Here is a 23,309-nt window from a genome sequence, read left to right on the forward strand (position 1 = left end):
ATATGATCCCTTTTCTTTAAAAAAATGTACATATAAATCCTGAAGGAAGACAAAATTTTCCGTTTAAAAGTAATATATCAGTAGGAAACGGAAAGTTCAATGGAGATTCGTGATCTTACAAATTGTTTACATGGGAATAAGTAACTCCAGGGCATTCTGCAGCTCTCTGAAGTCAGAACAATCAAGGGGACATATCAGGCTTTAGAAGAACTTGTGACTTTAGAAGATAATCTTAATGTTGTGCGTGGATAGGAAGGGCCCCAAAGTGTGACAGAAAAGATGTCAAAAAAGAATAATCTATTACAAGGATGATCATAGTATGTAAGAAAAAGTAAGTGGCAGGCTTAAATTCATATGGATACTCTCCAGGGCTTTAGTAGTTCATGATTTCTCAGGGAAACGAACGTACCTGGGTGATAGTGCGGGGTGCTTAGTCCTCTACACTCTGGCCTCACTCAGAAATAGCCTGGGCCACTCGGACCCGTCCTAAAAGGGAGACAGTAAGTCACGGCCCTCCATGGTGTCCATTCTGTGGATGTGGGAGGGGGGTGAGTGCTGAGTCTGGGGATTGAAGTGTGTGCTCCAAGCTTCTGATACACACTTTGTTATATATAGTTATCTATCTATCTATCTATCTGTCTGTCTGTCTGTCTGTCTGTCTGTCTGTCTGTCTATCTATCTATCTATCATCTATCTATTTCTCTCTATATATATCTGTTATATATATTTGCTTATGATATATACTCAAATTAAGATGAGGTGATATTGGATTAGAATGGGCGGTCACTCCAATGACTGGTGTCCTTACAAGGAGAGAGAAATTTGGAGACAAAAACACAAGGAGAGGGAACACCTAGTGACAATGGAAGTGGAGATTGGGGTGATGCTGCCACAAGCCAAGGATTTCTAGCTGTCTCCAGAAGCTAGGGAGGAAGCATGGCCCTGCTGGTATCTTGATTTCAAACTTCGAGACTTCAGAACTGTGAGATGATGTATTTCTTTTGTTGGAAGCTACCTGGTTGGTTGCACTTTGTTAGGGCAGCCCTAAGAAATGAATAAAGTGATGTACATATATCCTCTAAGCTTCTCTTCTTTTGCAATCTGAGATTTAAACAATTTGTCGTGAAAGGATAAAGGATCTAAGGAAATTTGCTTGTGGGGGGGGGGGTAGATTCCAGTAGCTTCTTCCATAATGATTAGATGAACAACATACGGTGGAATAAAATCTAGATAATATTTGACCAGGGTGATTTCAGGAAGAGAGAGAGCCAAGAATTCTGCCTGGGAGTCAGCAGGTGAAACAATCCGACTAAAGCAGTAGGCAGTGACTTCCAGAAGGTGCGCCTCACTGTCCCATCCACCACAGGGGCCCAGTAGAGCCAGGTGGAAAGCCAGGGAAAATTCAGCATAGGTGGTTCGGAGGGGCTTAGACATCCTCCTATCAGGTGTGTGTGTGGTAATAAAAGCAGTCTCTGTGACCCTGTCGGGCGTCCATGAGCAAGAGGCATCGCTATAACAAGCAGGGACTAATGTGAATGGCTGTGACTGAGCAGCAAAAAGGAAGGAGTTTTAGGGCAAGAGTGGGGCTCAGTTATAGTTTCCTCACAGTGTTCCCCAGCAAAGTATTCCATTGTGAAATATTGCAGAGTAAAGAATTCCAAAACAATCACTATGTAAGAAGCAAACCGCATTGTCTTGGTATCGCTTTTGCCTCCCCTGCTTCCTCTGATTTCCCCACTGGCCTCCTTTCAGTCTGCTTAAATCAAGGGTGTCCATGCAGAATCTCAAAACAGAAATTCTGCTGGGAACGTAATGGGAATGAATGTCCAGGAGGGGTCAGAGTACTCTCATATTCTTTGCTGCCCATCATTTTATTTCCTTAACCTCACTGAGAGATCTTTTTGTTAAAATACATGCATGGATTTCCTCCTGGCCTTGTCAACCCCAAGCCCAGGCAGTCGTGGTTCCCCATGAGGACAGCGTACCTTCTGAAGAAATGCACCCAGATCAGAATGGTATATGAGTCTGTCCTAGTCTGGCTCTAGAAAAGAAATGTTACAATAAATAGGTGGGTGGGATCTGCCCCACAGTTTCCAAACAACCAAAATAGCAGTGAAATCAAACTGAGGAAAACTTAACTTTATCACTATATACGAGGTCTGACAATTAAGTTTGCGAACTCACCCTAGAAAAAGTGCTACGTACCTCATTGCTGAATATCACTACGGTCACCTTCGAAGTACTCCCCTTGGGAAGCTGTGCACCCATGTCAGTGCCTACTCCACCCTTTAAAGCAATTTTGGAACTCTTTTTCTGGAATGGCCATCAGTATTACACTTGATCAAATATTATACTTGATGTCCTGAGTGTCATCAAAATGTCCTCCTTTCAATATTTCCTTTATCTTCGGGTAAAGAAAGAAGTCATTGGGGGCCAGATCAGGTGAGTAGGGAGGGTGTTCCAATACAGTTATTTATTTACTGGCTAAAAACTCCCTCACAGACAGTGCCATGTGAGTTGGTGCCTTGGCATGACTTAAGAGCCATGAATTGTGGGCGAAAGGTTCAGGTCGTCTAACTTTTTCACGCAGCCTTTTCAGCACTTCCAAAGAGTAAACTTAGTTAACTATTTCTCTAGTTGGTACAAATTCATAATGAATAATCCTTCTGATATCAAAAAAGTTTAGCAACATCGTTGCAACAAAGTTCGCGACCTTAACTGTCAGACCTCATATATACTTTTTCTTTACAAGGTTTGATACCTAATTCTCAGGAAAAAAACTATGAAAAGGAAACTATGCATATACTTGTTATTCTTTTTAGTTTGTTACATACCACAATTAGTCACTATAATTATATGGAAAAAGGTAAATCGGAGTTTGTCTTAGGTGAGGGTGACTTGGGCAGCCATTTTGTTGATTCATTTCCACTTTCCTTGCCCCTTTATTTTAAACAAATGTTCTCCCACAAAGCTTTATGACCACTGAGTAGCATTTAATAGCATGTAAGCATGCTGTACAGCAGAGATCTCAGCGTTCATACCTGCCATTACCATCTTCTTTGTGCTTTTCTAGTCTTTCCCATATCTGCACGAAGCAGAATAGAAGAGGAGGGAGCAAACCCATTTCCTGCCTGATGAAGTTGGCTCTGTTGGCGAGTTCTCCCCTTCTCTCTAACCAAAGCCAATTCATTATGTAAGGAGGCCCTTATGTCCCCTTTCTCAAAGAATCTTTTCTTAATATTTACACCAGCTCTTGATCCTTTCTTTCTCTGCAACTTGAATCTTTGTTGCCCAGAATCTTTTCGCTAATTGAAAGTCACCTTTCAGGGTGACTAAGGGGGTGAAGTAGATTATCTGACTACTTAAGACTTGAAAATGTGCTAACATAAGTTGAATTTATCTCTCAGGTAAATTATAACATATTTTAAGAAGTCATTTTTTTTTTCTAAACACAGATGTCTGTCCCCCAAACCCTCCTGCAGGAATTTAAGACCAGTTAGGAAGTGAGGGTCACGGGCTGTGGGGGCCTACTTTGGGGATTGTGGGAAGTTGTCAGGTGTCCTCACATCCTTTTATGAGGCAGTTGCCCAGTCAATCTATTTCAAGGGATGGCCCTGATTTTATGGTGAGAAGCAATATGTGTTCCTACAGATAAATCAATCCTCTAATAGCAATAAATGCTGTCTTTTGACATCCTAGGAGAGTTGCTTCAAATGAATCACAGTAAGCTATTTTTTCCCTTCTGGGCAGAATACTGTTTGCAGATATCTGCAAATTTGGGAAGGGAGCTTGTGTCCTAAATGAAACTATTCTACCAACAAGGAGAAAAAGGCAAACTGCACACATACATTCACAAAGAATCCCTCCAAGACTTCATTCTGTTTCAACTACCTGTGTTATAAATAATACCTGATGAAAATCTCACTAAAAATAAAAAAATAAAAAGTGCACCTGCTTCTATGTTAAACTTTAGTTAAATTGCCATTCCTGGAGTGTATTCCTCTGTGGTGTGTGTGTGTGTGTGTGTGTGTGTGTGTGTGTGTACGCGCACGCACACGCTTTTGTGCCCTGTGTCTATGCTGGATCAAAAAAATATTTACGTACAGATAACTAAAATTCCGTGCATATGTTTTGATGATTTTTAGATTTAACAGTTGCAATTAAACTATCTCATAGAAATGTTTAGAATTTAATTTTTAATGTTACCAAGTTCCCAGCAACACAATTGTAATATTTATTGCAGCCAACATTTACCACGCTTACTGTACGTCAAGCTCTTTTCTAAGCTTTTATATTAACTCAGGTAATCATCTCGATAACACAAGGTGGGTCCGTTGACAGGTACCAGGTTCACCAGATCTAAGTAATGAAGCAGGGTCAGGCAGCCTGGCCCTGGAATGAATGAGTGCTCAGACACACTCTGCTACGGCTGCATTAAAAGTGCCCCGCCATTATAATTCCAAATAGTTCGCTCATCATGGCTTCTTGAGTGTTTGGATACTGAGTCAATGAAGAAGCAATTGCAGTAAATTTTGTAGTTGTGCCATCCTTAAAAATCACTAACTACTGACCTTCATGCAGGTGTTAGAGTGCAAGTCTGGGCTTGTGCCAAAACAAACAAACAAACAAAAAATTATGCTTTGCACCTAAGGCAATCATAAGATTAAAAGAAATAGCAAATCGATGTCCTTGCTTAAAAGTGAAGGGTAGCAGAATATACCACCACAAAATATATGCCACTTAAGTATATATTGATTATTTTGAGCTGTAGGCACTTTGAAAAACAGCAATGCAGGGAGAGGCTTTCTCTGAACTCCTCTTATCTGACTAAAGACAGATCCTCCAAGAGGAATTCAATTGTCATAAATCCCCTCCCAGGAGTTTCATCAATCAGGTGAAACGCTTGTCACAGGAGAGGGGGCTAGATGTCGACACCAAACCCAGACGTACTTTGTCACAGACCATCATACCTCCCATTAGCTCTTCTAAGGGCCCATTCATCTTTCCTAAAAATCATGTCCTCTCCCCTAAGAGGCTGACATCTTTCCTGTGAAGGTGGTATTTAAGTTTAAATTCTAAGCCACCTTGGGGATTTACTTATTTTTCCTTGGGTATCTCCCACGCACACGTGAAGTACACGTGTTAAAAAAACTTGTTTGTTTTTCTCCTGTTAATCAGTCTTTTATTACAGGGGTCTCAGCTAAGAACCCAGAAGGGCAGAGGGGAAATTATTTTTTCCTCCCCTACAAAAGTCATCCCTGGTCTGTGAGTGCCCTGGGACCACAAAGGTAAAAGTCTGTTCATGAACAAACTGGGTATTCTGGTGGTGACCGTATAGACCTCAAGACTCAGGAGAAAACAGGACAGGAGGTTTGTTTGAAGCCGATGACAGTCACTGATGACAGCATTAGTTTCCTTTTGTATACTTTAACAGTCTGAAAATGAAGCTTCAGACAAAACACCTTTCCCAAAAGGAGCCAATGTGCGCTAAGTGAACATGGGTATAGGGCATGTGCTGTGAAGGACACCAGCCTCGGGCGTTTCCTTCAGCCCAGGGCTACCCTGACACAACCCACTCAAACCCGAAGGTACTCCAACACTACACTCAAGATTCATTCATCCATGTTTGCCACCAACTCCCCACACATCTGCTGCTGAGCAAAAACACCAAGTCATCCACTCACAGCTCACTCTCAGCAGTGACTTGGAATGAGGAACGGGTAGCCCATGTTGAAGTAAACTGAAAGGTTTCCCAAGAAGAAAGCCTGCCCCATTTTACCTAACAATACCACACTTAATGGCATAATTCCCCCAGGGAACCCCTCACTAACATCATAACTCCAAGTTAGCATGTTGACTGAGGCACAATAAAAATGTCAGACTTCTGGGTTGCTCTTAGCAACATCTATTAATCTGAGCTTCTACCCTCTTTTACTGAAGAACAGTAACCAAGGTAAGAACTGGAGACATTCACTGGCATCGAGACTGCTCACAGTTTCTCCCTTTTCAGTGATTACTTATTTAAGTGCTTTAAAAGCACTGTTTCTTTCACTGTTTTTCAGGGCATGATAGAAGGAGAGGTTGATTTTCCAATGATTGTTTAGACTTGGCATTTACACTTAGACTTTCCACTGCTCTCAAGTCTCAGGTTTGGGGCTTAAAGCGCTTTGGTCCGGAGAGCAGCAGCTGTCCAGCCCTGACTGCGGATGTAGCTGCTGCAGGACTGGAAGAGAGAGAGGCAGGGCATGAGGACAATGGCATTATCGGGAGCTGGGTCTCCTCTTTCCTCAATCACTGTCAAGACTTTGCTCCTTTAGAACCTGGAGGCCCCAGAATGGCTGTACTGTGTAGGGAAAACTGTGCTGACAATACAGGTGCGATTCAAAAGAAATGAGATTATTTTTTATTTTTTTATTTTGAAAAGTTGGGGGGTAGAGAGAGGAGGGCAATTTTATCCTTAAAAACAAACAAACAAACAAACAAACAAAAAAACCATACACAAACAAACTTAAAACATTGTCTTTTCAAAAAGTAAGTGGTCTGTAAGTTCCCTGACAACTCCAAGGTCCTGATTCTAAAGTGTGGGTGGGAAGCTTAAGTGTGGTCCCAGCATCGGAGAAGATAGGGTGCTAGCATGAGGATTTACATTTTCCATAGGTGGGAGGGCAGGTGTGAGGAATGAAAGGACTCTCCTGTGGATAAAGCAAAACCTCCACAAAAATCAGGTTCTGTCGACCTAGACTTCCTATTGAGTTCTAAGATAGAATTAAAAAAAAAAAGTAATAACACAGCGAAGTTTCCTTTCAATAAACAAAGCTTTCCATGCTCTACTCAGCAGGTAGAAACACACTTTGTTGACTCCAAATATGAGACAAGATGAGCACAATGAGTGGCTCACGAGTTCGAAGAACTAGTTCACTAGCTGCTTAACGCTCTCAATGAGAATTACTTTAGGAAATTCACTACGAGATGAAAACTTGGAGAGAACCTCCAGAATTTGGAGAGAACTTGGAGAGAACTTGGAGAGAACCTTCAGAATTAAGAAGGAATAGTAATAGAACATGGTTGTCACAACCATGTCTTCTGCCTACACTTCTGATGTAATCAAGGCAGCTTGTTTATGTCCAGCTTGTAGCAGACACAGATACTTTGGTGACACTTATTCACATTTGAGGCAATTTTCATGTAAATGATGGTGCTGTTAACCTCCCAGGGTCATTTAGATATTTTCTGAGAAACTGGCTGCTTTAAATTCTTTCTTAGAATGCCATGTGTTTCATTTGTTGTGTGTGTGGAATAGATGACAAGCTGAGCATTTCAACAGGAGTTTCATTAATTTCACTAAGCCCTGTCAGGAGACGTGAAGTGATGGGACTCAGAAGGCCAGCTCCAGCCCAGGGTTTTTCCTTCTTCCCGACCAGAAAAAGCAAAGCATGCTGTGTAGTTTTGTAACTGGGCAAGTTTAGAAATATTTTTAAGCTTTCTGCATTGCCAAGAGTTTCAGAAAAAAAACACCCTCTTTTCTTTCTATTTCATGCCAAAAAAATGTTACCCCTTAAATATTTGTTCCCATATCTGGCCACATGTCCAGGATTTCTTCTTTTCTAAGAATAAATAAGTTTTCTGGGGTATAAAAATGCCACTTGCTATCAGATTAAACATCTCTTTATATAGAAAAAGCATCTGAAATATTCCACCAGTGGGTCTAAGGAAGGATCCTTACTTAATATGATTTTTTAAATTAAATTTGATTAAATAGTTGGTCTTTGAATTCCTTTTGTGACTTTCAGTGGAAAGTTCAAGTTTATTTTATAACACTTTCAATTCTACTTTTTTTCTCACTGCCCTCACTGCCCACTGTTCCCTTTTACTAGAAAGCATTAAACAAGAATTAATTTGTCTTTGACCAAAAGAATACCTTGGAAATGATTCCAGTGCCAGGGAACCCTCTGGGTTCCATTCTCTATTTGCATATTTAGCTGGAGTTGGAAGGGTTCAGCTGTCAGGATTTCAAGAACTCTAGCATTAAAAAAGTGTGAATGTACAAATTAGCTGTCAAGTTTAATAGAAAGTGAATAATGCAGCCCTGAGCTGACTTGTTTCTATTCCTGGTGTCCTACTGATCTTGCTTTTAGGTAAAGCAAGACAAATAGGAACACTGAAAAATAGCAATTTGTAGGGAGTTGGTACGGTATTTTCCTTTTTACCAGCTAAACATGGTAGTTACATTCACAAAGTCAAAAAGCTAATAAATGGTCTTGGACTCGAGAATATAGGACAAAACAATGTCATGCTTGAAGAAGCAGTAATAGCGCTACAACTAAAATGTGATCAATATTCATAGAGAAATAAATTGTACAGCATTAGCTCTCACAAAACCACTAACCACTTGGTAAAGTACACCATAGATTTAAAACTTCACATCAGGCATCTTAATACTATATGGTTTTAGTTATTGATATTTCACAAATCATTGTAAGTAAATCTACTTTAAGCAAAAAGCATTCTAAGCTGATTTATAATTTTATTGTTAGTTAGCTGGTTAATTTTTAAAATCTGTGTGTGTGTGTTAGTGTGTAAAGGTTTGTGTGTGTGTGATCTGTATGTGATGGAGCTAAGGTCCTTTACGAAAGCTTCCTTCTAAACTTTCTGACTTGCCAATCTTTGTCACTCTGTTTAAAATCTAAAAACACAAGCTTATTATATTTGGATAGCATACGAAGATGAGGACGCGCAAATGTTTCAGAAAGAGCACAATGACAATACGATTCTGAAATGTCACAAAGTTGCTTCAGAATAAACCATGATTCTCTCAGTGATTAATGACATACTGAGAACCCAGAGGAAGTAGCAAATTGTTGTGCTTGTCTTCAACCCACTGTCATCCTGCCACAAGTCATGCCAAATAAAATTTCCATCCCTCTCCCAGCTTATTATCACACGGTTCTTTCCCCCTCATGCATGGGGAAGTAGTCATTTACATTTTGAAATGTCAGGCATCTCAGAACACTTACGTTTTGTTGAATGGAGTCTTCCATGGTAAACGATGAAACCCAGCACAGGGAGCCTGCCTTCTAAGACCTTCAAATCAGCATCGTGATGCACCCAAGCCAGAAATAATACCCTTCATTTGCTGCAATTGGGTTAGTATCAGTGCTATAAAAAATAGATGATGGAAAACCGAAGCCCTTGACAGAAATACAAGTCTGCCGTGTGTGTGGCTTCGACAGGACTGGAGCAGAGCAAAGAAATGCTCTTGTCAACACATTTAACTTGGGCTTCACCTGTGCTGGCAGCAGACGCACGCTGTCAGGGCACTGATTCATTTACATAAATGGCAGAGCTAAACACATGCACTCCTGTCAGGTGTCAACTGGCACAGAAACTTCAGCCTATGGAATATCACTGTGGAGTGGGCAGGCCAAGTTTTTTATGGTGCTTGGGGTTTCCTCTTTGCTTTTGCAAAGAAAAGTTGATTTACAACAAAAGAATGATCTGTAGCTTTGGCCTAAGGAAAGCTGGCAGTTAATGAAATAAAGGCTTGAAGGTCACGGGGTCTGCATTGCAGCATGGAGTGATGCTGGAAAGCCAAAATGCAAAATAAGCACCACAGACCAGCTGTAACTGTTGTTACTGATCCTGTGGCATAGAATCAGAGCCCGGAAATGTGCAGAGAAAGCCTAAGGAAAAATTGCAAAATGAGGACCTATGTCTGTACACTGTCTGTGAATACAGGAATGCATATGACATAAAAACATTGAAGAGAAACATCATTTGAAACCTCTAACATTATGTAAGAGAACAAGAGGAGTCAAGAATGAAAAAGACAGAGAGAATAAGAGTGAGAATTGCATGAAAAATACCTTTTGCTTCTCCAGTGTGATCACTGCTTTAGAAGCAGATGGCAAGCCTGAGACCTGCCCTTCTTACCTGTAATACGCAGCCTTGCTATTGTGGGCTGAAGGGACATTGCATTAGAATCTATACAAACTGAAAATACATTTTTGTTTTCGTTATCTGCTTTATTTCTGGTCTCCGAAGGTACACTGACCCAGCTACAAACCACACACTGGCCAGCTTACACGAGCAAACTTTAATGCCTGACCTTAGCGGTGATTCTTTAGACGCTCATCACCTCCCACTCGACCCCGTCCTTGCCTGTGTTCGCTTGTCTTACCTCCTACATTTCAGAACCGGTGGAGTTTGCTGCGGCCTCGAGTCCTTCCAAGGTTGGAGGCCCTTCCCAATTGCCCCACTTGTCTTTCTCTGAAATGGGTCTCTCAGTTCCCTTGCATTATTTCTGATTTAACTTGCCCCACTGGCTTCTTTTCTCCGCTCATTCGTGTTGAAGATAACAACTTCTAGTTCTCAGGGGCCAGCCCCACTAAGAGTTTGGGTGTGGAGTTCAAATAACCCTTGAGAATCTTATCTTTCAAGCCTGTCGGCTGGCATTTTAGGGCTACTCAATTCCTAAAGCAAGTGGTGAATAAAAATAAAACAAGACCAAGCCAACTGACCTATATAACGGTAGCTCCTGTATGCTGGCTGTGGGACACATGGCCTGACTTTGCATCTTGTTCTCACCAGTGGTCAGCCACTTAATCTGGGACATTGCAAGATGGGAACAATAACAGTGCCCACTTTATACGTTGCTCTTTCACTCACTCATACATTTGTTCATTCCTTCAGCAGATATTTATTGAGTATCTACTACCCTCCAGGCAACCGGAATCCACAAGAACCCAGAACAGATACGAGTCCATGTGGAGTTTATTATATTCCAGTGCAGTTTACTTTGAAGATTGACTAAGATAATCCACCTAAACCACTCACCTTATTGCCTTTGACACAGTAAATACTCAGGAGCTGTTAGCTATTACTACAATAACAATAAACTTTTAGCAAAGGTTTAAAAATTGGAGCTAAAGATTTACCTGCTATAGTAAAAGAGAGAGAAAAATAAGGAAATCAAGAAAGAGGAGTATTTGCTAAAATCATTCGTGAATTTGGTATGAAGTAGATTCCGAGTGTTTTCTCATCCTTGACGTATGCTATCTATCTGAAGTGGCACTACACAGCTGAGAACAAGTACTTATAAAATCCCTATCTATATACACCCCATCTGGACACCACCACACAGCTGTGCAACCGCTGGCATGTGTCACCAGGAGCTCTGAGCCCTTTGGGCATGGTCGGTACCAGCTCCAGTTTCCTTAGGAGGGATCTCATTTACAGCCAGCTACGAAAGCACCCTTGATCTGAACCTGAGATGGCAAGATCAGACGATGGGGAAGATTGAGGTTTTATACCGTTACTCTTCATGAGACATGCTGCCTTTTTAAGTTACCATATTTTTACAATCATTTCCATTTATTATTAGTCTTTGTGGCATCCAAATAAGACAAGCTCATTTTACAGCATGCTGCTTCCAGGAAATCTGCAATTGATAAGTCTTTTGACCTCATTACATTTCGGCACAGCATGAAAATCTAGACTGTGGTAGCTTACTCTCTCCTGCATTCCCACCAGACGCCTGATACACTGTTGATTTTGCAAAGACTGCTCGACTTTCTCCCTAGGAGGATGGAGACAAGACCAATAATCCCTCAGTCAAATAGCCTCAAGCCAGGCTGTGTGTCCTGTAATTGTTTATTCCACACTGTCTTCACTCCCGAGGATGAAGGCAGAGAGTTCAACATGTGATCTGTGATGACTGATGTATTGCATCCTTTCAGTCTTCACACTCAATTGTTTAGAACTCGTTTCTTCACTTCACAGTCTACTCAACTACTTTGCATGCCTCTCTCCCAATCCTACAAATTCTGTTAGACAGGGTTCAGATATCCAGTGAGTGGTTTGATAAAGCAAACTGAAGAGTTAACGTATTATTACTCTTCTTCCTCCTCCTCCTTCTCCTCCTCCTCCTCCTCCTCCTCATTCTTTTCCTTTTCCTCCTCATTTTTAAATTGTTGTTGTTATTCTGTCTCCCACTTTTGCTTCTTAAAATTTCATGGGGTTGGATGCTATTATAACTATACTTACACCACGACCATGTGAATGCTGGTGGTTTCAAAGCCATTCTTTTGAGATGTAGGGCAGCCCCAGCTGTCACAAATATGACTTCCTGGTAATAGTTTTGCTCCCTGCACTCATTAGCAAAACTTCAATTATTATCTTTCTACACTGCAGACTATGGAAAAGGCAGCAGAGAGAGAGAAATCATAGAAGGAATCACACAATGACAGGTGCACAGGAGGGAAAGCAGCAATCAGGGTCATCTTTAGGCAAGATTTATAGGAGAGAATGTTTTCTCTACACTTAAGTGGCTTCGAAAGTTCATAACAAGACAGTTCCCTAGTGACATGATTCAAACACATTTAGCTGTTTCTGAAAAGTCCTCTGCTGACATAGGCAAGTTTTTAGGGTTGTGACCATAGGCATGTTTTTAGGGTTATTTTTCAGAAGTGTGATAGATTTCTGTGGATCCACATGGCCTTTTATCTGATTAGACTTACTTAAGTAGGAATGGAGGCTGTGGCTCCAGGTAGGGACAAACTACGACACGCTTAGTTCATCCTGGACTGACATAGTGTTAGGAATGCCCAGTAAAATATTCCTGTGTGGGGTTAGGCCCTGTAAGGAAATATCTCTTTGTGAGACTTTCTTCCCCCAGCAACCAGGATGTCCCTTGAAAGAGTGGCAGCCGATAGGCATTAAGCAAGAGGTACAACTTTCTGTGATGCACAACTTCAGTTGCAAATGTCTGAATGTGAGCTCAGACATGCTTGCATGATCTGATTGGAAAGAATGGAAAGTGCTAGTTCACGGGCAGTGTACTCAGGAATGCCTGATGTCTCTTGGTAAGAGCATCATAGAAGAGGGGACACTCTGTCCTCTCTCAAGGACAGGTAGAGGTTCCAGGTCTATACCATTGCTGGTCCCCACCTCAGCCCCAGACAGATGATTCAGGCCTGCAGGTGATCAGGGCAATGGCTTCTCCTTGTCCTCTCCCAGCATGCACTGCTCTTTGCCCGGAGTCATGAAAGATGTGGCCCTTTGCCACCTCCTGAACCAGGGATCCTTGCCTTTCTCCCGGGTGTAGTCTAAGCTGTGGTGAGTTGAGGCACATTTTTCGAGTTCTGCCATGGTTCACTCTGAGGTAGAGAGGCCTGCTCTAGGTGACACTGTGGAACAAGGAAATTAGGATATAACCACCCAACATCCAGACAAGTGACCCTGGCCTCATCATTGATGAGGTGCAGTGAAGTATGGCTCAGAGTGTATGAAGTGGGGTCTCTGGGAATGACTGCTCCATTTTCAGGAACCTCCTACATCCTCGTATGCCACCCCAGAAAGCTTAAGTCTTTCAGGGAAGTTCTTTTTAATTATGTTGGCTTTGATTTATGCAACTTGTTCTTGAAAATACCTTCAGAGTTTAGTGTACATCAATCTTATCCTTCCATATTTACATCTGCTTCTGGGAATATGAAATAAGGTGACGTGGGGAGCAGAACTCTGAAACCCTCACAGGACTATACCAGCTCCCTGCACACTGCAGCAAAGTGACCCCTATAGTCAACACAGGCTATCAAGGGAGTGCCCACGGGCAGCTAAACACTGATGGGGAGAGAAGATTTACTATGGATTTTGTATCCACAGTTTGACACTACTAACATTTTAGGCATAAAGAAAGTTGATTTGGTAACCTCAAAATAATTTTCCCATCCAACTAGATTTTATTAGTGAGTTTCTTATTCAACAGTTTTTTGTTTTTGTTTTTGTAATCCAAGTAATATACTGAAAAATTATAACTAAACCTGACTTATTATGGGAGCTGGTTTACATTTTACCGTTGGCAAACTAGAAGATTTCCCTGGCCTGTTTCTGGAGACTAATTTATGGATGAGCTCCTGTGCTCTCCTGCATGAAGAATCTTTCCACCTACACAGGTGAGAGGCTCCACCTACAATATGCTTGGAAAAGAACCTGAAGAATGCTAGAAAACTCCAAACTAAGATGATGCAGACGGTGACCAAAAAGGTGTTGAGAAATGTGGCTCTGCTTGTTACATTTATGGCTTGTTTTTATTTAATGCCCATTTAGGGAACTCTGAGTTATACTCTTTTAATAAAAACTGATCTGTGATGAAACCATGGAATTTCCCAGCCACCAGTCGGGATCAGGAACCATGTTGCCATTTGATAACTTCTAGAGATGGTGCTGAGGGAGCCCACCCACCTTCCTGCCATGCAGAAGCTGCTGCAGGCCATCTGAGGAGAGCAGCATTGGTACAGGCAGTGTAAAGTGCAAACGCAAAACCACTGAGAACTGGGACTGCCTGCCCCAACCCAGCGCCACAGCCAGCGGCAAGAAGGCCTGATGTTGTTGCCAAGAGCAGCTTGCAGGCCCCTGCTCCGAACTGCCTCTGGGAACAGCAGAGACTGTCAGAGAAGATTTAATTACTTTGAGCTTTCTGCCTTCTTGATATCTCAGGGAGAAGTCAGCCTTGAGCAAGAAGGGGATAGAGCCTGTGTGTTCTATTAAGAAAGGAGGGGGATGGAGGGAAGGACAGTTTTCAGCTGAAATCTTGATGGCATTAGATACCAGAGCTGATTATATACCAATGAATCAATCACATGGACGTCTGATTCCTGGCCATTCTGGCTCAGATTTACAGAGACAAATGTGTTAAATTGTGTAACTGTAGAGTATATGGATATTTAGAACAGTGGAATTTTATGGAGGGAAAATTGTAAAGATAAAGTAGTTCGATGCATGCATTAATGTATGAGGAATAATTTTGGAGATGTTGTGGAGGCCAAAGCAGAATGGGCCAGAACAGACAGGTTTTCCAGGAGTTTATGAGTCTAATGGAAAACTTTCAGTTGCCCATGAAGGCAAAACAAATACAGAAATGGAGACCAAAGCCCTTAATGCAACCAAAAGAAGAAACTGCATGCATGCCTGTCAAGTGTATACTCTGTAAGCTTCTTACAAACAAAAAATTGGAAGTTACCCTTTGGGGATTGTTGCTTGCCTGCTGCCCCAGCTGAGTGCAAAGGCTTTATTTTCTGTCTACATATACTGGTGGTGCTGGTGGCTAAGTGTATTCATTGGAGAAGCAGTAAACTGTTCAAATGTGACCACATTTATGGATACATGCAAAAAGCACCCTCTGATCCCATCAATACAGAGGGTGCCAAAAAACTGTATACACATTTTGAGAAAGGAAAACTATTAAAATTGTAATACTCAATATATACCGACAACAAAAGATGAATACAAGTCACATTTGACTTCTGCAATTACTTCTGTAAAAAGAGGTGCTCAAAGTGGTTACTATCAGCATCCAGACACTTCTGATTAAGCCGAACTACTGCTTGAGCAACGCTGACCAAAGTGTCTACTTGTACACAATTTTTTGTCACCCCTGGTATTACAGAGAAGCCCTGTGTTGCAGCAGGCAAAGCAGGTGCTGCAGTGTCACACGTAGCCAGGATAGTATCCCTGCCCTGCCACTCACTAGACAAGTGACTTTGAGCAAGTTATTCAACGCTTCTGATGCTATTCCCTATGTATAAACTATTATATTTACATGTCAAACATGTACATATTATAAAATCCTGTTTAATTTCATCAAACTGTGGGTTTAAATTTGCTTATCATTCCAGCAATGGGAAATGTCTCTTTCCCATTAGAAAATATCAAGAACTTAGAGCACACCTGTGTCCCGAATCTACACCCCTGAACTCATCATGGAATCTCACAAGTTCAATAAGGTCCTATTACCTGTCATAACATAATAGCTAAGCTGTTTAGCATGTTCTGGTCCAGTCATGGAGCAGAAAGAAAGCTCCAGAGTGGATCAGTAGCTGCTGGGGAGCCCGCAACACTTGATCTTTATTGACATTCACAGGTAGACTCCGTGTATTCTTTGCATAGTTACTTTGTTCCATATTGAAAATAAATGGGCTAATTCTAAAGTAACAAACAAGGACCACTTTCACCCACATTTCCAGACCAGTAGTGCACATTTGAGAATAAAATGCTTGAGTAGTGAGTAGTATTCAAGAGTGATAGTGAATTTGGATAAGAAATTGTGCCGCTTTATTTTGTTTCTTGGCTTTCACTTATATTTTGAAACTTGGAGGTAAACTACAAGCTACTTAGGAACACTTACTTCTTTCTCTTCGTTTCCTTTTGATATTATTTCACTCTCTTCTCCTGATTATAGGTGGTGTTGAAATTCAAATCACACGAGCAAATAGCAATCAAATTCCCATTACATATAAGGCACTTCAAGGATTAAAGAAAAAAGTTTACAATAGGATTTCTGTCTCAAAGAGTTTATAGCCTTGTTTGGGGAGACAAAAAATACCACGTGAAAACTTTAAGGGCTCACACGAATCATGGAGGAATCGTTATATAACATGGTACTTAAATTAATTGCTATTATTTCTCACTACTAGATGAGTTTAGAAAAGAGAGAAATCCGTAAACTTTCTTGTTAAGATTGAGGTAGGGGGCGTGGCAGGGGGGCGGTAAGGGGGGCTGGCTAGAATGAACTAGTTAAAAACAGAATGTTTGTGGCACAGACAGTCTGGATGTCAGAGCTAGGGCTGAGAATCAAGGCATGAGGAGAACTGAAACAAACTGAAATGAGACAGGCCCGAGGAAAAAATGAGATGATCATTTTTGACATTTTGCTAAATTAGGTGGCAAATGGGCAGGAAATCGGCCTCCTTAGTCAATCTCTAACCAAGCTTAAGGAGAATAGATTCAGGACTGGGAGGGGCAGCTGTCCAAGCTGTCCTCAGAAGGTGGTGAGACACCCCTGCAGAGAGAGTGTGTGTGTGTGTGTGTGTGTGTGTGTGTGTGTCCCCATAGGACATGTGCATATAAGAGGAGGGGACATCTGAGAGCAGAGGGAATACACAGAGAAAAGAAGCCAAGAAAAGGTGCCCGACATTCCCCAGGAGAAGCTTAGCACAGGCACAAAGGCACAATTGGGACAAGTTCAAGATGCTTTGGAGAAAAGTTTTTACGAGAGTCGGTATCTACCAACAAGCAAAATCGCCTTCACAGGGAACTGAAATGTAGGGATATTTTATTATCTAAGGCAGTGGTTTTATTATCTAAGGTCGCGATGGGATGTCTGACAGTCTGGAGCCATTGTGATTGTCACACTGGGGGTGGGGGGGTGCAGAGGAGCACTAACTGGTATCTAGAGGGAGGAGGACAGGGTTGCTAAAACACCTGACACCCTGTAGGAGAGTCCTTCCCTCACAACAAAGAATTATCTGGCCCAAAATGTTAATAGTGCCAAGATTGAGAAACCTAACCTAGAGGATCCTGGTGAAAACAGAACACTCGCTTAAAATAAACTGCATTACTTAGTTACAAAACAGTACTGTATCGTTGACAAAGTTAACATTGTGCATTTATTAAACATGAATTGAAGCAACAAGTATTATTGCAGTTAGAATTCTATACACAGCTACTGCAACAGACTCTTACAGGAATATATTCAGCTTTGTCACCCTTTTGTGATACACTGAAAATACTTCTGTCCAAATCATGCCAATGGAAAGCAATGATAGGCTGACTGCAGTCCTTTTCAGAAAGAATTCAAATATAATGAGTGGAAAATTGCCTTAAAAAAAAGATTAAAAGAGGTGACAACTTAATTAAACCCAGCTACTGGTCCCATTTTGTATTTGTCTTTCCAAACTGCTAATGAATGCTGACCCATTTAATCACGGAAAAATGTATATCCTGAAGAATCTGTACCCTTTTTGAGGCAATTAATGGATATTTATCAGACAAGAAAATATTGCATGTCTATTATTCATAATATTTGATCTTTAAAAATGCATTAAGATGTCACATTTAGAATACTAGGGGAAACCCCAGCCAAATATATATAAAGCAGCTATGAGATGAAAGACATTCCACAAGGAGGGAACCCATCTCAGAACCAGTTAACACAATGGTGAGTACTTTATGGGTTGCTACAGCACATTAGCCACAAACAATTTCCATCCTAGGAAGTACATTTAGTGCAGCAACTGGTGCATAATAAATATTTGATCCTAATTAGACCTAATGAATGCATTTTATTCTGTATCCACTACGCTTTTGTAGGACACTGACCCACAAACACACACAAAAAAGTGCTCAGGGTATGTATATACAACTACAACCATTTTACCACCACCACTAACATTTTTCATTTCCCAAGTCATTTAATGATGATGAAGAAATCTCTCGAAGTCTTTTTTAAAAGATAGGTTGTGGGGGGTGGTCGGTTAGCTCAGTTGGTTAGAGCGCGGTGCTCTTAACAACAAGGTTGCCGGTTCCATCTCCACATGGGCCCCTGTGAGCCATGCCCTCCACAATTAGATTGAAACAACTACTTGACTTGGAGCTGATGGGTCTTGGAAAAACACACTTAAAGAAATAAAAGTTTAAAAAAATAAAAATAAAAAATAAAAGATGGGTTGTGGTAAAATACATAGACACATTATCAGGACATTTATAAATTGCATAAGGATTCAATAGGATGTACTTTATAATAAGAAAATTTCTTTAGTTTATGTCAATTCATTGAGAAGTTCAGGTAAAATAACACTTTCTAAAAATTTAATCTGACAAATTTTAATTGGGCTACTGATTTGAAATTTGACCAAGTTTAAGTTTATTTTAAAAGATTATTTATAAAAATTCTCCTCTCAGAAAAAGTAAAATGGGTAATTTCATTTTGAAGAATTAAAAAAATGTAATGTGTTGTTCATTCTTTACTTTCAATAGAATAACTCTTAGGCTAGTTTAGAAGGCAGAAATATTTAATCAGCAGTGTCCAAAGACATATATGTAAATTAAATACTTTCAAATGAAATTTAAAAATTGAATTCTATGATGTTTTTTTCTCTTTTAAAATCATGTCACCATTGGATCTGAGTTTCTAAAATTACTCGTTTATCTTTTAAAAATTTACCCTTAAGAATGTATCTTCATATATAATCACAAAATCTATGAAGATACATTGACCTATTACATTATAGAGTCATGTAGCTCTATACTTTCACCAACTGTGTTAAGTGTGGCCAATGTCTGTAACCAAAACCCCCAAATTTTAGTGGCATAACACAGGAAAATTAAATATTCAGTGCAGATCAGTGGAAGGTGGGGGGTGGGCGGTGAAAGTGGGGTGGGGAGGCCTCTGTTCCATGAAGTCATTTAGGAACAGACCTGGTCAGTTATCATGCCCAGACCACCCAAGCAACGATGCTTCTTTCCCTTAGCGATTGACAGTCTTGCTTCTCATAGCAATCACAGCTACATAGTTCGTGGGAAAGATTGGATTAGTGTCAGTTGCTTCCTTGTCTGAACATTAGGAAGAGTCACTGACACCTGGAATGAGACTATAGATTCCACTATCCTTAGACTATATCAGAATTATCTCCTATAAAGTATTTGAAGGGAAAAGTCACAAGAAAATAACAGGCATCAGAGTCTGACATAGAAGAGTTTTCTAGTCATAAAATACACAACTTGAAATTGGGTATAACCATCAGATCCTGACTGATGCCCGCCACATTTTTACTGGCAGACAGTAGCAGAATAGGATGAAAATTCTCATAGACCTTGGAAGCAGCAGCAAGTCTTGAAAACCCAGATTTGACTATGAAACAGGGGCTACAACATCTATCAACTTGTGTCACAAGGGCTAAAAGTCTCATTTTGACCTTCTGATCATTTCGCAAGCACTATTCTCTACAGAACACACCATCAACACCACTTTGGACGACGAAGATCAATCATATTCTTTCAAGACCTTTCTTTCTATTTGTAAAGCAGGAGATGGCTTCTCATCCTCCACATCTCCCTTGGGGTCAAAATCTTTTATTTCTTCATCTCACTTATCTTGATCTCATACAGAGTCACATTTATTATAAGAACAAATTTAACTTTGAATATCCGAAAACAGATTTGAAGTAAATATCAGTGTAGTTACCTGATGTTGATTGACACGGGAAACAAAAAGTTTTTAAGTCTCAGATTTTTATGAATGTTATGTTTTAAAGAAACCATAAAACCAAGGCAGCTTGATGTGAGACAAATGAAGACATTCAGGAATCTTAATGGTGTGCAAATTATTTAGACTGGTGTTTGGTGGAGTAGAATTTAAATCAGCTGAACTCTTCACTTACAGTTTCTTAGAGAGAGGATCTTCCAAGAATATCAAACAGAAGATGCTTAACAGAAGAGCTTTTCAATCCAGCTCGTGATTGGTATTTTGTTTATGCCACCAAAAATCATTATTCACCTTAGAACATGTATCTCGGTAAAATTTAAAGATTACTATAAATCAAATTAAAAATTTCCCCTCAGAACAGCGTAAGTATCCATACAGTACACTACAATTTTGCTATTTATTTTACATGGATTGTTAATGATGTTATCCAAAAACATAGGCAGTCAATTTCTGGAAAAGAGAGTATTTCACAAAGTTCACTCTTCTAGTCTAGGATTCTGGTTCTAGGTAGCTCATTCTCCAGAAAGAAATCACATCAGTCAATCCACAGAATTAAGTATATATATCATCCAAAAACTCAAGTCCTGCTCATTGTTGCGGATGGTCTGAACTCTGTAACTATGTGGTCAACTTATAGAAATGTATCTGCTACATATGCTTGTAGGTAATACAGATAACACCCCAGGCTACATCTCAAAGAGTGTTTCCAGTTCTCCACTTTTGGGATGGTTTCCTCATGGAACTGCATAGAAAAGCAGGAAGCACACTGTTTAGCAGGCTTGCTCTTCTACTAGAAGGCTTTAAAACGCTATCAAGTTTAGTTTGCTTCTCTGTACTTCAATGGCTTTTCATTATGACATAAGACACTTAGATCATACAAAGCCCCTTCGAGAAACTTGATTTTATAAATAGAAACATCTGGATTATCTTGTCATTTCATAATTAGCCTCAGAAACAAGACAGGAAATTCATCTACGTGAAGAAGGCAGAGCAAGGCAAAATACCCTCACAGCTTTTTCAAATTTTGATTTCTGGGTAAGAAAAACAAACAAACCTCATAGGGAATTTTAGTCTTTAATTGTATGTTCTAATTTTAAGAGATTTTTGTTAATATTCCTTTTTATTTTAACTTGATACTTAAGAGACTTCAGAAATCAATGCCTTTTAAAAATAATTTCAAGAAATTAATAATAAAGCTTATCTTTAAGGCCACTTTCTTTGTACCAATACAACAATTGTATTTTAACAGTTACTATTCTGAGTCCTTGGAAATTAAACCACTGTAGCTTTCATGGTAACATAGTCAAGACACAGAGGCACAACAGTCTAGCAGAGAGAAGGCTGTTTGGTATAGGATTGCTCCATATTGTACAACATATCACAGAGGCAAGGGTATAAATTAGCTCAGCTATTTCAAGTCTTTAGAACTCTGCTTTCCCTCCAGTTAGAGCTATACAATCAGATGGTAAAGGTCAGGCTTAGTATTCTGGTTCATGAGGGTGGGTGGAGCTAAAAAAACAAAAAACAAACAAACAAACAAACAAAAAAGATCGGGCTTAGGTATTGAAAAATGATATCCATAATGGTGGTTGTCTTACTTTAATCTTACAGGTGTTATTTTCAAGCAATAGCTTATACAAATTGGTTGGCCCACAAATAAATAGAAACTGCTATGGATTGTAAACATAGGGGTTGATGACCAGAATATAGACTTCTATATTTGATGTATCTCAGGTTGTGTAAAGGCTTCTGTTCATGTCATTACTGATGTCAAGGCATGCAACTGTTCACACAATTAGTAAGCTCTCTGGTACAGAAACTCTTGGGCCCTAAACAAGAAATAACTCACAAACTACCAGTAAATCAGCATCAGTTTGCTTATGTTAAACTTTAGTTGTAATTTTTTTTTTGAGTAAATACAGGTATTGATAACCATTTCAATGACATAATCTATAAATATAAAAGCGTTTTTCTTTTGGATATTACCATGGTCCATGTGAATACTCAACGGTCAGAATTATCTGCAGAAAGCACTCTAGCTTAAACTGTTAAGCTTACAGACCTGAATATACTTATTTCATTTAAACAGTGGCATTTATGTATGCAAGTGGTCCAGTGGCATTGGAATATATGACTACTGGACATGTGGAGTAAACTAATGTGTAAGCTTAAGTCAACGGAAAGGGTATCAACCATGAACAGAAAGAAACACTTCAGTTTTTTATTAAATGTCACGCAAAAGACTTTCTAGAATTATGTCACTCTACCAAATTGTTCTTGTCAGGGTCACAAATGATCTCCACACAGTAAAAATCACTAGCCAAGTCTCAGTTGTCATCTTACTTGATCACAAACAATCTCCAAATTGCAAAATTCACTAGCTAAGTGTCTCAGTTGGCGTCTTACTTGATCACAAACGATCTCCAAATTGCAAAATTCACTAGCTAAGTGTCTCAGTTGGCGTCTTACTTGATCACAAACGATCTCCAAATTGCAAAATTCACTAGCCAAGTCTCTTCGTTGGCATCTTACTTGATCAGACCTCCTCCTCTGATACACTTTCTTCTTTTGGCTTCTAGCACACTGCACCCTCTTGCTTTTCCTCCTATCTCCTCAGATATGCCTTCTCAGTTTCATTGCTTGATTTCCCTTTTTCTTCCTAACATCTCAATGTTGAAGTGTCCCAGGGCTATAGACACCCACGGAGAACCAGCCAGGCCTTGTCACCTCCGCCATGTCTACCCTGTTCCCAGCCCCTCTCTCACGGGGCTTTTGCACTGGTTTCCCAATTAGTCTCCCAGCTTCGACCTTCCCTTCTCACAGATTACTCTCCACACAGCTATCAGAGTGATCCGCTCATAGTGTTAAAGACCCTCTCATCTCAACTCCCCTTCTTGCTCTTGGCTGCAGATAGACAGGCCTCCTTGCTGTACCTCAAACAGAGAAGTCGAGGTTGCCTTAGGGCATTTGCAGGACAGTTCCTTCGGCCTAGAACACATCTCCCTCTAGGTAGCCACATGGACAGGTTCTTTGCTGGACATTTAAAATTCTCCTTCAGGTCCTCTCCTTCAGGTTCTTTGCTGGACATTTAAAATTCTAAGCTGCACATCCTCAACACATTCTCCAGATACTCTTTGCCTTGCTATATTTTGAAAGCACTCTTACTTTCTTACCTACTATGTAATTTCTTATTATATTTATCTTCTATTGTTTGTTTCTCCACATGGAAATGTAAGCTCTTTGGGGGCAGACATTTTGATCAGTATTGTTC

General features: G+C 40.2%; 1 protein-coding gene across 44 annotated transcripts in view; it reads right to left on the minus strand.

The window, feature by feature from the left end:
• SORBS2 (sorbin and SH3 domain containing 2) overlaps window positions 1-23,309 on the minus strand; it is a 200,903-nt gene that overhangs the window by 129,520 nt on the left and 48,074 nt on the right. For 2 of the 44 annotated variants that reach the window (XM_081045414.1, XM_081045429.1), the window contains exon 2: window positions 1,986-2,041. The exons of the other annotated variants lie outside the window; for them this stretch is intronic. The gene's annotated coding sequence lies outside the window, so the exon portion shown is untranslated. The remainder of the gene's footprint in view (window positions 1-1,985; window positions 2,042-23,309) is intronic. 44 annotated transcript variants of the gene reach the window in all.

Source organism: Rhinolophus hipposideros, assembly GCF_964194185.1.
Source record: "Rhinolophus hipposideros genome assembly, chromosome: 4".
Taxonomy (NCBI): Eukaryota; Metazoa; Chordata; class Mammalia; order Chiroptera; family Rhinolophidae; genus Rhinolophus; species Rhinolophus hipposideros.